A 14,492-nucleotide genomic window follows, 5' to 3' on the forward strand; every position below is an offset into this window, starting at 1 on the left:
TGCACAGTGTGGCCCCGATCCACGTTTTCTGGGGTCCCTCGGTGGCTGTCTCTGGTCCTCCCCGCAAGAACTCCACACATTCATGCGAGCTCCCTCGCATTATGTGGAGTCCTTGCGGGCGCTCTACTGTGATACAGCGAGAGGCCATAGCCGCTCACTGTATCACTTGGGCCCTCGGCGCGCCGCGTCATTGGATGTGATTGACAGCAGCGCAACTGTTACTTGAAAGCGCAACAAGTAATGACAAGCAGCATAGTAGTAATGGTACTTATCCGTTTGCAGAGGATGAGAGTACGCAGAGTATTGTAGCAGCAATGGGATTCTGTCATGGAGGATCTCCTGGTGCAGGACATCTTAGGCCCCCGTACACAGGAGAGGATCGATCCGCGGAGATTGATCCGCGGATCGGTTTCAGCGGATAGATCCGCTGGTGTGTACGATCCAGCGGATATTTATCCGCGGATATATTTCGGGCCGACCGATTTCCAGCGGATACAAATTTCTTAGCATGCTAAGAAATCTATCCGCTGGAATCGGCTCCAGCGGATCGATCCGGTGGTCTGTACAGACTCACCGGATCGATCCGTCCGAACCCATCCCTCGCATGCGTCGTAATGATTCGACGCATGCGTGGAATTCCTTATATGACAGGGTCGCGCACGTCGCCGCGTCATCATCGCGGCGACGGCGCGACATGTCATCGCGATGGGAATTCGGCGCGGATTTCGATCCGATGGTGTGTACACTCCATCGGATCAAAATCCTCAGAGGATTTATCCGCGGAAACGGTCCGGAGCACCGTATCCGCGGATAAATCCTATCGTATGTACTAGGCCTAATGCCCCGTACACACCATCACTTTATGTGATGAAAAAAAACGAAGTTTTTAAAAACGACACTTTAATTGACCGTGTGTGGGGGGAAAACATCATTTTATGTCTTGTAAAAAACGACCAAAAAAAATTGAAGCATGCTTCAATTTTATGTGTCGTTTTTCAAAACGTCATTTTTTACTTCACAGAAATTGACCGTGTGTAGCAAAAAACGTCGTTTAAAACGACGTTTTTTCACCCGCGCATGCCCAGAAGCTACTTATGAAGCGAGCTTCAATGGAAAAAGTGGTGAGAACGTAACCTCGCTTTGCTAGAACATTGTGAGAAAAACGATGGTGTGTAGGCAACTTCGTCTTTGAAAATTGAAGTTTCAAAAACGTTGTTTTTTACTTCACAGAAAATGTCGTTTTTTTCCATCACATAAAGTGATGGTGTGTACGGGGCATTAGGGTGTCCCCAACCACAGCAGTAAGATCCGCAGTGTGGAAGGAGGCAGTGGGTAACTAAGAGGTGTCATGGATCCAGGTTGCGCTGCTATTCAGTTGAGGGGATATGCCAGTAGCTTGTATGTAGCGTGGTCCGGCTACGGCCGACAATAATAGGACAGCCTGTACTATCCACGCTGTCCTGTTTATAGGAGGGATACATGTGCAACAAATGAGCGTTGATTTTTCGCTCGGCACCTCCGCGTTCCACGCTGGAACGCGTGCAGCGCCGGGCGATGACGTCAGTGTGCGGTCGCCGCATGCGTTCCAGCGTGGAACGCAATACGTCGACAAGCGCCGTTTACAGTAATTTACGAGAAAGGATTTTGTTGTCGGAAAATTTGAGAGATCGAACTCTCAAATTTTTCTCAAATGTTCGACGGGAGCTTGTTGTCGGAAATTCCGAGCGTGTGTATGCCCCATCGGGCATTTTCTGTCGGAAATTTCCGACAGCAAATGCCCGATGGAGCCTGCACACGGTCGGAATTTCCGACAACAAGCTCCCGTCGAACATTTGTTGTCGGAAATTCCGAGCGTGTGTACGTGGCATCAGGGCTCGACAAATCCCAGTCGCCATGGCGACTAGAAATATGGTCCTGGCGACTTGGCTTGGAAGAGCTGGCGCCATCTGGTGGTGAGCCGTTGGTATTACAAGTTATTGCCACCAGATGTGTAAGCTGGCGCCATCTGGTGGTGGCCGTTGGTATTACAAGTTAAGCATTACAAGTTAAAGCGGGGGTTCACCCTTAGAGGGCACTTTTCCCCCTTAGATTCCTGCTCGTTATTACTAGGGGAATCGGCTATTTATTTTAAAATATGTGCAGTACTTACCCGCTTACGAGACGCATCCTCTCCGTCGCTTCCGGGTATGGGCTTCGGGAATGGGCGTTCCTTCTTGATTGACAGGTTTCCGAGAGGCTTCCGACGGTCGCATCCATCGCGTCACGATTTTCCGAAAGAAGCCGAACGTCGGTGCGCAGGCGCAGTATAGAGCCGCACCGACGTTCGGCTTCTTTCGGCTACGAGTGACGCGATGGATGCGACCGTCGGAAGCCTCTCGAAAGAATGTCAATCAAGAAGGAACGCCCGCTCCCGAAGACCCATACCCGGAAGCGACGGAAGAAGATGCAGCTCGAAAACGGGTAAGTACTGCACATATTTTAATATAAATAGCCGATTCCCCTAGACCGAACGAGCAGGAAGCTAAGGGGAGATTTTTTTTTTTTTTTAAATGGGTGAACTCCCGCTTTAAACAGCAATTCTAATGTCATTTTTCACTATTTTTCACTATTTTTACTGCCATCTTCTTCCCTCTAATTAGAACCCCCAAAACGTTATATATATTTTTTATCCTAACTCCCTAGAGAATAAAATGGCGATCGTTGCAATACTTTCTGTCACGCCGTATTTGCGCAGCGGTCTTACAAGCGCACTTTTTTGGGAAAAAAATACACTTTTTTAAATTAAAAAATAAGATAACAGTAAAGTTATCCCCATTTTTTTTTATATTATGAAAGAATGTTACGCCGAGTAAATTGATACCCAACATGTCACGCTTCAAAATTACGTCCGCTCGTGGAATGGCGACAAACTTTTACCCTTTAAAATCTCCATAGGCGACGTTTAACCACTTAAGCCCCGGACCATATTGCTGCCTAAAGACCCAAGGTGTTTTTACAGTTTGGGACTGCGTCGCTTTAACAGACAATTGCGCGGTCGTGCGACGTGGCTCCCAAACAAAATTGGCGTCCTTTTTTCCCCACAAATAGAGCTTTCTTTTGGTGGTATTTGATCACCTCGGCGGTTTTTATTTTTTGCGCTATAAACAAAAATAGAGCGACAATTTTGAAAAAAATGCAATATTTTTTACTTTTTGCTGTAATAAATATCCCCCAAAAACATATATAACAAATTTTTTTTCCTCAGTTTAGGGCGATACGTATTCTTGTACCTATTTTTGGTAAAAAAAATCGCAATAAGCGTTTATCGATTGGTTTGCGCAAAATTTATAGCGTTTACAAAATAGGGGATAGTTTTATTGCATTTTTATAATTTTTTTTTTTTTTTTACTACTAATGGCGGCGATCAGCGATTTTTTTCGTGACTGCGACATTATGGCGGACACTTCGGACAATTTTGACACATTTTTGGGATTTTTGTCATTTTCACAGCAAAAAATGCATTTATATTGAATTCTTTATTGTGAAAATGACAGTTGCAGTTTGGGAGTTAACCACAGGGGGCGCTGTAGGATTTGGTGTACACTGTGTGTGTGTTTACAACTGTAGGGGGGTGTGGATGTAGGAATGACGTCATCGATCGAGTCTCCCTATATAAGGGATCACTCGATCGATGCAGCGCCATAGTGAAGCACGGGGAAGCCGTGTTTACCCACGGCTCTCCCCGTTCTTCAGCTCCGGGGAGCGATCGCGACGGAGCGGCTATAAACAAATAGCCGCGCTGTCGTCCCGGATCGCTCCCCGAGGGGACCCGACCGCCGCAAGTCGCAGGGGGGGTCCCGATCGGACCCCCGACCCACGTCTAGGCAGGGACGTACAGGTACGCCAATGTGCCTGTACGTGCCATTCTGCCGACGTATATCTACATGCAGCGGTCGGGAAGGGGTTAAAAAATTCTACAGGTTGCATATTTTGAGTTACAGAGGAGGTCTAGGGCTAGAATTATTGCTCTCGCTCTACCAATCGCGGCGATACCTCACATGTGTGGTTTGAACACCGTTTACATATGCGGGCGCTGCTCACGTATGTGTTCGCTTCTGCGCGCAAGCTCGTCGGGACAGGGGCGCGTTTTCTGGCTCCTAACTTTTTTAGCTGGCTCCTAGATTCCAAGCAAATTTGTCAAACCCTGCGTGGCATCATGCCCAACACGTTTCAGGCACCGCAGGTGGTTTTCCTGTAGTTGATCTCCGAATCGTTCGTTCTAGCCGATCAAGAGACAAACTCAGTTTTGTAAAGAAAGATATATAAACGACAGAACTGCCTGCGGTTACATTTCTATTTGGCGGTTGTAATGGAGCCGGAGTCTTTTAGCATTAGCTGTATGTTCCGCTGACTGATTATTTGGTTCAGTCACATAGATGTGGTGTCAGCAGTCTTCTTAATGACATGGAGTCGGAAGATTTAGTGAGGTGTCGATCGCTATTCTTCTGGGTGTGCGCCGTGCGAAGCCAACATTTATTATGCAGATTATTACAGCCGGAGAAATGGAAAGTTACCAGGGAAGTGTGCTAAATCTCCAAAAAGTCATAAAAGCCGTCAGCGCATCTCACCTTAATATTTATCCCCAGACACATTCAGAAATACTTTTTAAATATTTTATTCACTCTAAATAAAACATTGTCCTTGTAACAGAGGATGAAATGCAATCAGGAAAACATTGGGGTAGATTCACGTACCTTTAGGCGGGCGTAGCGTATCTCCTATACGCTACGCCGCCGTAACTTTGAGAGGCGAGTATGGTATTTTCAGCGGCATAGCGTATTAGGCCTAGTACACATGAGAGGATTTATCCGCGGATACGGTCCAGCGGACCGTTTCCGCGGATAAATCCTCTCGAGGATTTCAGCGGATTTGGATCCGATGGAGTGTACTCACCATAGGATCGAAATCCGCGCCGAAATCCCCTCGCGATGACGTGTCGCGCCGTCGCCGCGATGATGACGCGGCGACGAGAGCGACGCTGTCATATAAGGAATTCCACGCATGCGTCGAATCATTACGACGCATGCGGGGGATCCCTTCGGACGGATTGATCCGGTGAGTCTGTACAGACCAGCGGATCAATCCGTTGGGATCGATTCAAGCGGATAGATTTGTAGACATGTCTACAAATTTTTATCTGCTGGAATTGGGAAATTCCCGCGGATAAATATCCGCAGGAATGTACACACCATAGAATCTATCCGCTGAAACCGATCCGCTGAGATTTTTCAGCGGATGGATTCTATCGTGTGTACGGGGCCTTAGGGCCGGTGATCTGCCGTGCTGGTTCCATGTGTCATGGAAGTTCCAGCGCATGCGCGAACTGAGGTGCAGAGATGGTTCCAGCCATCGGGAAAGTTCCTTCAAGCACTGCGCAGGTGCAAACTTGCTGACGGAAATCCCCGAACGGCGGCCGGCATCCAGGGCGACGTGGACTTAGAGGAAAGTGGCCAGTCGGCCTCACGTCCTCGCTGCGCTCGGACGGCTCGCTTCGCTCGCTCGGCCTCCTGGCTCTTTTTTTAACATCCTCCAATCCACGGGGATGTTAAAGAATGAGCCTGGATGCCGGGCGAGGTTCGGGGATTTCCGTCGGGAAGTTTGCGCCTGCGCAGTCAGTGCAGGAACTTCCCCCATAGTGGAACATTCAGGACAAGTCACCGGCGTAAGCCCGTCTAATTCAAATGTTGAAGCTGTGGGCGTGTTTTATGCATATTAACTGTGACCCCCACGTAAATGACGTTTTGATTGAACGGCGCATGCGCCGTCCGTGGACGTATCCCAGTGCGCATGCTCCAAATGACGTCGGCAAATCGTCATGCTTTCGACGTGAACGTAAATTACGGCCAGCTTCATTCACGGACGAGTTACGCAAAACGACGTAAAATCGGAAAAATTCGACGCGGTTCCGACGTCCATACTTAACATTGGCTGCGCCATGTTTTTGGTGGTTTATCTTTATGCCTGAAAACCCCTTACGTAAACGGCGTATCTGTACTGCGACGGCCAGGCGTACTTTGGTGAATAGGTGTATCTAGCTGATTTACATATTCTAGGCGTAAATCAGCGTACACGCCCCTAGCGGCCAGCGTAAATATGCAGTTAAGATAGTTGAGAAAGTTGCGACGGCGCAGATTCGGACTTACGACGGCGTATCTACAGATACGCCCGTCGTAAGTCTTTCTGAATCTACCCCATTGTTTCTCTAAGGGCCCAATCCACACTTCTGTGCTTAAAGCGGAACTTCAGTCATTTTTCCATCTTTCCGTCTTAAGGGTTGTAAAGGTACAATTATTTTTTTTTCCTAAATAGCTTCCTTTACCTTAGTGCAGTCCTCCTTCACTTACCTCATCCTTCCATTTTGCTTTTAAATGTCCTTATTTCTTCTGAGAAATCCTCACTTCCTGTTCTTCTGTCTGTAACTCCACACAGTAATCCGAGGCTTTCTCCCTGGTGTGGAGTGTCGTGCTCGCCCCCCTCCCTTGTACTACAGGAGAGTCAGGACGCCCACTAACACACAGCTCCTTTTTCTGGCCCAGATTCAGAAAGATTAGCGTATCTTTCTGTGGGCGTAGCGCATCTCATATGCCTCAGTCAGGCGAGTAGTGTATTCTGAAAGATCTTACGCCCGAAGTTACGGCGGCGTAGCGTATATGGGCGGGCGTAAGCCCGCCTAATTCAAATGTGGATGATGTGGGCGTGTTTTATTTAAATTACTTGTGACCCCACGTAATTGACGCTTCTTACGAACGGCGCATGCGCCGTCCGTGAACGTTTCCAAGTGCGCATGCTCCAAACTACGCCGCAAACTGTCAATGCTTTCGACGTGAACGTAACTTACGTACAGCCCTATTCGCGAACGACTTACGCAAACGACGTAAAATACGACGCTGTTCGTACGTTTCCGACGTCCATACCTAACATGACTTACCCCTGCTTTATGAGGGGTAACTTTACGCCGGAAAAAGCCTTACGTAAACGACGTAAAAAAAATGCGCCGGGCGTACGTGCGTTTGTGAATCGGCGTATCTACCTAATTTGCATATTCCTCGCGTAAGTCTACGGAAGCGCCACCTAGCGGCCAGCGTAAATATGCAACTAAGATACGACGGCGTAAGAGGCTTACGCCAGTCGGATCTTAGCAAAATTCCGGCTTATCTTGTTTTCTCAATACAGAAAAAAGATACGCCGGCGCATCCTAGAAGTTACGCGGCGTATCAATAGATACGCCAGCGTAACTTCTTTCTGAATCCGGGCCTCTATCTGCAACGTAGAGAGCGTCCTGAGTCTCCTGTAGTCCAAGGGAGGGGGCGAGCACGACACTCCACACCAGGGAGAAAGCCTCGCATTACTGTGTGGAGTTACAGACAGAAGAACAGGAAGTGAGGATTTCTCAGAAGAAATAAGGACACTTATATTCATTGGCTAATGTCACACAATTGGGTGGGCTCGGGGCGCAGTGCAGTGCAAATCAGATGCAATGTATGTGCGATGCGATTTCCGCCATATAGATAGTATGGCTGAATTTGCATCACATTCGGACCAAGTAATTGCCTAGAACTAAATACTGTCAGAGACCCGATATCAATGGCGGACTAAGCAGGGGGCGAGGGGGGCGGGCCGCACCGGGTGCCACACACTGGGGGGGGTGTCAGGCCGACGCCCCCCTTCCGTGACTGAGGCATGGCGTGGTGACAGCATGATTGACGGCAGACTAGGTAACACACAGCCTGGCTATTCAGGGGGGGGGGGGGTGCCGGGGTGCCGTGCGAGCCGTACCCGAGTGATACCCGCCGCCTGGGACCTGGCCGCAATGATCCCCCTTCTCCATGGCAGCGCAGCGCCGCGGCTCTGATACTATCGGCTGTGACTGTCTGACAGTCACACAGCTGACCCAAGCAGCGTGAAGCTGCGGCCGCCTCCCCCTCCTCCGTACAAGTGCTCTAGCACGCGGCGCGCTGATCGTCACTTTACATCAGCAGCATTACGGCAAGGGGGGGTGTCACTCTGCACTATTGTAAGGGGGTGTTCTGTATATGAGGGGGGTTCTGTATTGTGGGGGGGTGTTCTGTATAGGAGGGGGGTTCTGTATTGTGGGGGGTGTTCTGTATAGGGGGGGTTATGTATATGAGGGAGGGGGGGGGGGTCTGTATTGTAGGGGGTGGTATCTGTATGGGGGGGTTCTGTATTGTAGAGGGGGTGTTCTGTATTGTAGGGGGGTCTGAACTGTAGGGGGGTTCTGTATTGTATGAGGGTGGTATCTGTATAGGGGGGTTTTGTATTTGGGGGGGTTCTGTATTGTAGGGGGGTGTTCTGTATTGTAGGTCGGTGTTCTGTATTGTAGGGGGTGGTATCTATATGGGGGGTTCTGTATATGAGGGGGAGGGGAGTGGTATCTGTATGGGGGGGTTCTGTATATGAGGGGGGGGTTCTGTATTGTGGGGGGGTTCTGTATTGTAGGGGGGGTGTTCTGTATTGTAGGGGGGTCTGATCTGTAGGGGTGGGTCCGTATTGTGGGGGGGGGGGTGTTCTGTATTGTAGGGAGGTCTGCACTGTAGTGGTGGGTCTGTATTGTAGGGAGGGGTTTGCACTGTCCAGAGGTGCAGTCTAATGTAAAGGGATATAGAGGTGCTGTGTAATGTAAAGGGGTCCAGAGGTGCAGGGTGCTGTGTAATGTAAAGGGGTTCAGAGGTGCAGGGTGCTGTGTAATGTAAAGGGGTCCAGAGGTGCAGGGTGCTGTGTAATGTAAAGGGGTCCAGAGATGCAGGGTGCTGTGTAATGTAAAGGGGTCCAGAGATGCAGGGTGCTGTGTAATGTAAAGGGGTCCAGAGGTGCAGGGTGCTGTGTAATGTAAAGGGGTCCAGAGGTGCAGGGTGCTGTGTAATGTAAAGGGTTCCAGAGGTGCAGGGTGCCGTGTAATGTAAAGGGGTCCAGAGATGCAGGGTGCCGTGTAATGTAAAGGGGTCCAGAGGTGCAGGGTGCTGTGTAATGTAAAGGGGTCCAGTGATGCAGGGTGCTGTGTAATGTAAAGGGGTCCAGAGATGCAGGGTGCTGTGTAATGTAAAGGGGTCCAGAGGTGCAGGGTGCTGTGTAATGTAAAGGGGTCCAGAGGTGCAGGGTGCTGTGTAATGTAAAGGGGTCCAGAGATGCAGGGTGCTGTGTAATGTAAAGGGGTCCAGAGGTGCAGGGTGCCGTGTAATGTAAAGGGGTCCAGAGATGCAGGGTGCTGTGTAATGTAAAGGGGTCCAGAGGTGCAGGGTGCTGTGTAATGTAAAGGGGTCCAGAGGTGCAGGGTGCCGTGTAATGTAAAGGGGTCCAGAGATGCAGGGTGCTGTGTAATGTAAAGGGGTCCAGAGGTGCAGGGTGCTGTGTAATGTAAAGGGGTCCAGTGATGCAGGGTGCTGTGTAATGTAAAGGGGTCCAGAGATGCAGGGTGCTGTGTAATGTAAAGGGGTCCAGAGGTGCAGGGTGCTGTGTAATGTAAAGGGGTCCAGAGGTGCAGGGTGCTGTGTAATGTAAAGGGGTCCAGAGATGCAGGGTGCTGTGTAATGTAAAGGGGTCCAGAGGTGCAGGGTGCCGTGTAATGTAAAGGGGTCCAGAGATGCAGGGTGCTGTGTAATGTAAAGGGGTCCAGAGGTGCAGGGTGCTGTGTAATGTAAAGGGGTCCAGAGGTGCAGGGTGCCGTGTAATGTAAAGGGGTCCAGAGGTGCAGGGTGCTGTGTAATGTAAAGGGGTCCAGAGGTGCAGGGTGCTGTGTAATGTAAAGGGGTCCAGAGGTGCAGGGTGCCGTGTAATGTAAAGGGGTCCAGAGGTGCAGGGTGCTGTGTAATGTAAAGGGGTCCATAGGTGCAGGGTGCCGTGTAATGTAAAGGGGTATGTGGAGAGGGGTACACCGTAGTTACAAAGAGATATTAAAGGATGCAGGGGACGCAGTGGGGTGTTTTTACATTTTACCGTGGGGGTGCCAGATATAGGATCCGCCCCGGGTGCCAAATGCTCTAGGTACGCCCCTGCCCGATATGCCGGGAGTACCAAGACCTGATTGGCTAGGAGTTCTACGTCGTCATTGGCTGAGAGGAGAAGCGACTGCTGGGACTGTCAGAAAAAGGCTGGGTCAGCATTGCAAGTGGTTGAAAGAATACCTGGCGATTCTGCCATATAATCGGGGCCAAAGGTTCGGTCCTTCCCGGTCCTCAGGCCTGATATTGGATGTAAAATCTGCTCCCCCCCTCCCCCCCCGTTCCTACTTTCTATTCTCTTCTCCTTTTTCGCATAGTTCAATACACAGATATCTAGGGCCAGATTCACGTAGCTCAGCGGATCTATAGATCCGCTCGTTCTACGTGAATTAAGATCCGCTCCCGCAAGTTTAGGAGGCAAGTGGCTAATTCACAAACCACTTACCTCCAAACTTGCGACGGCGGATCCTAAATCCCCCAGCGGAATTCAAATTCCGCGGCTAGGGGAGTGTCATATTTAAATCAGGCGCGTTCCCGCGCCGATTTAAATGCGCATGCGTCGTCCGGGGAATTTCCCGGCGTGCATTGCTCCCACTGACGTCACTAGGACGTCAGTGGTTGCGACGTGAGCGGGACTTGCGACGCGCGTGTTCGTGAATCGGCGTACGCAAACGACGTATGAAAAATTCAAATTCGACGCGGGAACGCCGGCTATACTTAACATTGGCTGCGCCTGATAAAAGAAGGGGTAAGTATACGACAGAAAACCGCTACGGAAACGACGTAAGAACACTGCGACGGGTCCGCGTACGTTCGTGAATTTGCGTATCTCGCTGATTTACATATTATTTATCGTAAATCAGCGGGAACGCCCCCGGCGCCATTTTTAAATTGAAAAAAAGATCCGACAGTGTAACACAGTGTAACACTGTCGGATCTAAGCCCTATCTATGCGTAACTGATTCTATGAATCAGGCGCATAGATAGGACCGGTGTAAGTCAGAGATACGATGGTGTATCTGTAGATAATACACCGTCGTATCTCTTTGTGAATCTGGCCCCTAAGTTTTAAATAGATGATGACAGCCAATCATTTTACAAGCTGTTTTGGGATTAAAATGTACAGTGTGGTGGAAGTTATCAAGTGGAAGTTATATATAGTGCATTCAAATGTCTAAATCTCAAGAGGGCACTCGAAGAAGCGAGCGGCATGCCATGTTCTGTGTCGGCTACATGAAAGCCACGGATTGTACGATATTTTCAGAGGTGCAGCTGCTCAGCGTGTCAAGTTTTTGGGATCCTATAAAATTATAATTGGTGGAAAAACTTTAAATGGAGGTTATGGTCACTTTTTCCTTTTTTTCAATTTGTGCCCATCAGTGGCGCCTTATCAGTGCCCGTCAGTGCAGTACCATCAGTGCCCATCAGTGAAGGAGAAAACATACTTATTTACAATGGCCCAGATTCAAGTAGAATTGCGCGATATTTGCGGGGGAGCAGGGCAACGATTTTGCCCTGCGCCCCCCGCAAATATTTTGCGCTGCCCTCGATTCACGGAGCAGTAGCTCCGTGAATTGCGAGGGCGCGCCGGCAAATTTGCCCGGCGTAAGCGCGCGCAAGTTAAATGATTTAAATTAGGCGCGCTGCCGAGCGCATGCTCCGTCGGGAAACTTTCCCGACGTGCATTGCGGCAAATGACGTCGCAAGGACGTCATTTGCTTTTAAGTGAATGGCGTCCAGCGCCATTCACGTTTCACTTACGCAAACGCCGTGAAATTCAAATTTCACGGCGCGGGAAGGCCGGCTATTACTTTAGCATTGGCTGCCCCTACTATTAGAAGGGGCAGCCTTGCGCTAAAAGTAGCCGTACGGAAACTCCGTACCTGGCTTGCGCGGCGCCCGCGCAAGCTTGTGAATCAGTGGTAGTATGCAATTTGCATACTACACGCTGATCACAATGGGAGCGCCCCCTAGCGGCCCCCGCAAGAATGCAGCCTAAAATCTGCGAGGCATAAGAGCCTTATGCCGCGCAGATTTTAGGCTGCAGTCGGTGTAACGAGGTTCCTGAATCAGGAGCACTCGTTACACCGGAGCAAGTAAGCACTTGCGCTGCGTAACCTATGGTTGCGCGGGCGCAAGTGCTTCTTGAATCTGGGCCAATGTTTAATAACAGAAACAAAAAAAAAACATTTTTTCTAAATTTTCGGTCATTTTTTTTTTTTTTTTTGCAGAAAATAAAAATCCCAGAGGTGATCAAATACCACCAAAAGAAAGCTCTATTTGTGGGTACAAAATGATAAAAATTTAGTTTGGGTACAGTGTAGCACGACCGCGCAATTGTCATTCAAAATGCAACGGCGCTGAAAGCTAAAAATTGGTCTGGGCGGGAAGGTGTAATAAGTGCCCCCCCGGTATGGAAGTGGTTAAATACACTCTCCGAACACCTTCCTAAGGGCACTAATAAACAAAATACCAATAAATGACTGTAACTAGGGAGTATAATGTAACAATGTTATTTATTGACGAGGGAGAAGGACACATCCAGCGCAAAATTCCTGGGAAAGACATTTGTTTAAAAAAAAGATTGACCTTATCTGTTTCCTGTTAACGTGGGATAGAAAATAATTCAGATGAAGAAAAAATAAAATAAAAATGAGCCCACGCTCTCCGTACAGCGAATCTTTACTTCTTTACCGACAACACGTTTCACAATAATGGCGCGTTCACACATCCGTTTTTTGGGTTCGCGATTTTCTGTCTGTTACAGCGTGATGAATGTGCTTACTCCATTACGAATGCTAGTTTTACCAGAACGAGCGCTCCCGTCTCAAAACTTGCTTCTGATCATGCGCGTTTTTTTCCACCTCGTTAAAGCCCACACACACGACCATCTTTTACAACCTTAAAAACGACAACGTTAAAAACGTCGTGAAAAAATAGAGCATGTTCGAAATTTTTAAACCACTTAAGGACCCCTTCACGCCGATTTACTTGGGCACATCAACGTATATGTACGTTGCCCCTTTAAGCCCAGCCGTGGGGTCGCGCCGCACCGTGAACACAACGTGCGGGACTCGCGGACCCGATCGCCGCTGGAGTCCCGCGATCGGTCCCCGGAGCTGAAGAACGGAGAGAGGTGTGTGTAAACACAGCTTCCCCGTTCTTCACTGTGGCGCCGTCATTGATCGCGTGTCCCCTTATATAGGGAATCACAATCGATGACGTCACACGTCCAGCCCAGCCCCCCTACAGTTGTAAACACACTTCAGGTCACACATAACCCGATCAGCGCCCCCTTGTGGTTAACTCCCAAACTGCAACTGTCATATTTACAATAAACAATGGCCCAGATTCACGTAGAACCGGGCAAATCTGCGGCGGCGTAACGTATGACATTTACGTTACGCCGCCGCTAGTTTTACGGGCAAGTGCTTGATTCACAAAGCACTTGCCTGTAAAGTTGCGGCGGCGTAGCGTAAATCCCCCGGCGCAAGCCCGCCTAATTCAAATGATCCGGGTAGGGGGCGTGGATCATTTAAATTAGGCGCGTTCCCGCGCCAAACGTACTGCGCATGCGCCGTCCCTAAAATTTCCCGACGTGCATTGCGGTAAATGACGTCGCAAGGACGTCATTGGTTTCGACGTGAACGTAAATGGCGTCCAGCGCCATTCACGGACGACTTACGCAAACGACGTAAAATGTTCAAATCGCGACGCGGGAACGATGTCCATACTTAACATTGGCTGCGCCTCCTAATAGCAGGAGCAGCCTTACGCCGAAAAAGCCTTAACGCAAACGACGTAAAAAACGAACGCCGGGCGCACGTACGTTTGTGAATCGGCGTATCTAGGAAATTAGCATATTCTACGCCGACAACAACGGAAGCGCCCCTAGCGGCCAAAGTTATATTGCACACAATTCTACGCCGCCACAATCAAGTTACGTCGGTGGAGGAAGCCTTTTTTTTCAGCGTAACTGCCTTTGTGAATCGGCGTAACGCTACGCGGGCGCGGAATTCAAATTACGGCGCCATATCTGGAGATACACCTCCGCAAAAGGTACCTGAATCTACCCCAATGCATTTTAAATGCATTTTTTGCTGTGAAAATGACAACGGTCCCAAAAATGTGTCAAAATTGTCCGAAGTGTCCGCCATAATGTCGCAGTCACGAAAAAAAATCGCTGATCGCCGCCATTAGTAGTAGGATTTTTTTTTTTATAAAAATGCAATAAAACTATCCCCTATTTTGTAAACGCTATAAATTTTGCGCAAACCAACCGATAAATGCTTATTGTGATTTTTTTTTACCAAAAATTGGTAGAAGAATACGTATCGGCCTAAACTGAGGACATTTTTATATTTTTGGGGGATATTTATTATAGCAAAAAGTAAAAAATATTGCATTTTTTTCAAAATTGTCGCTCTATTTTTGTTTATAGCGCAAAAAATAAAAACCGCAGAGGTGATCAAATACCACCAAAAGAAAGCTCTATTT

At 48.9% G+C, this 14,492-nt stretch overlaps 1 protein-coding gene across 2 annotated transcripts in view; it reads left to right on the forward strand.

The window, feature by feature from the left end:
• KANK4 (KN motif and ankyrin repeat domains 4) overlaps positions 1 to 14,492 on the forward strand; it is a 189,221-nt gene that overhangs the window by 24,899 nt on the left and 149,830 nt on the right. The window lies entirely within an intron of this gene.

The sequence above is a fragment of the Rana temporaria genome, chromosome 7, assembly GCF_905171775.1.
Source record: "Rana temporaria chromosome 7, aRanTem1.1, whole genome shotgun sequence".
In the NCBI taxonomy this organism is placed as follows: domain Eukaryota; kingdom Metazoa; phylum Chordata; class Amphibia; order Anura; family Ranidae; genus Rana; species Rana temporaria.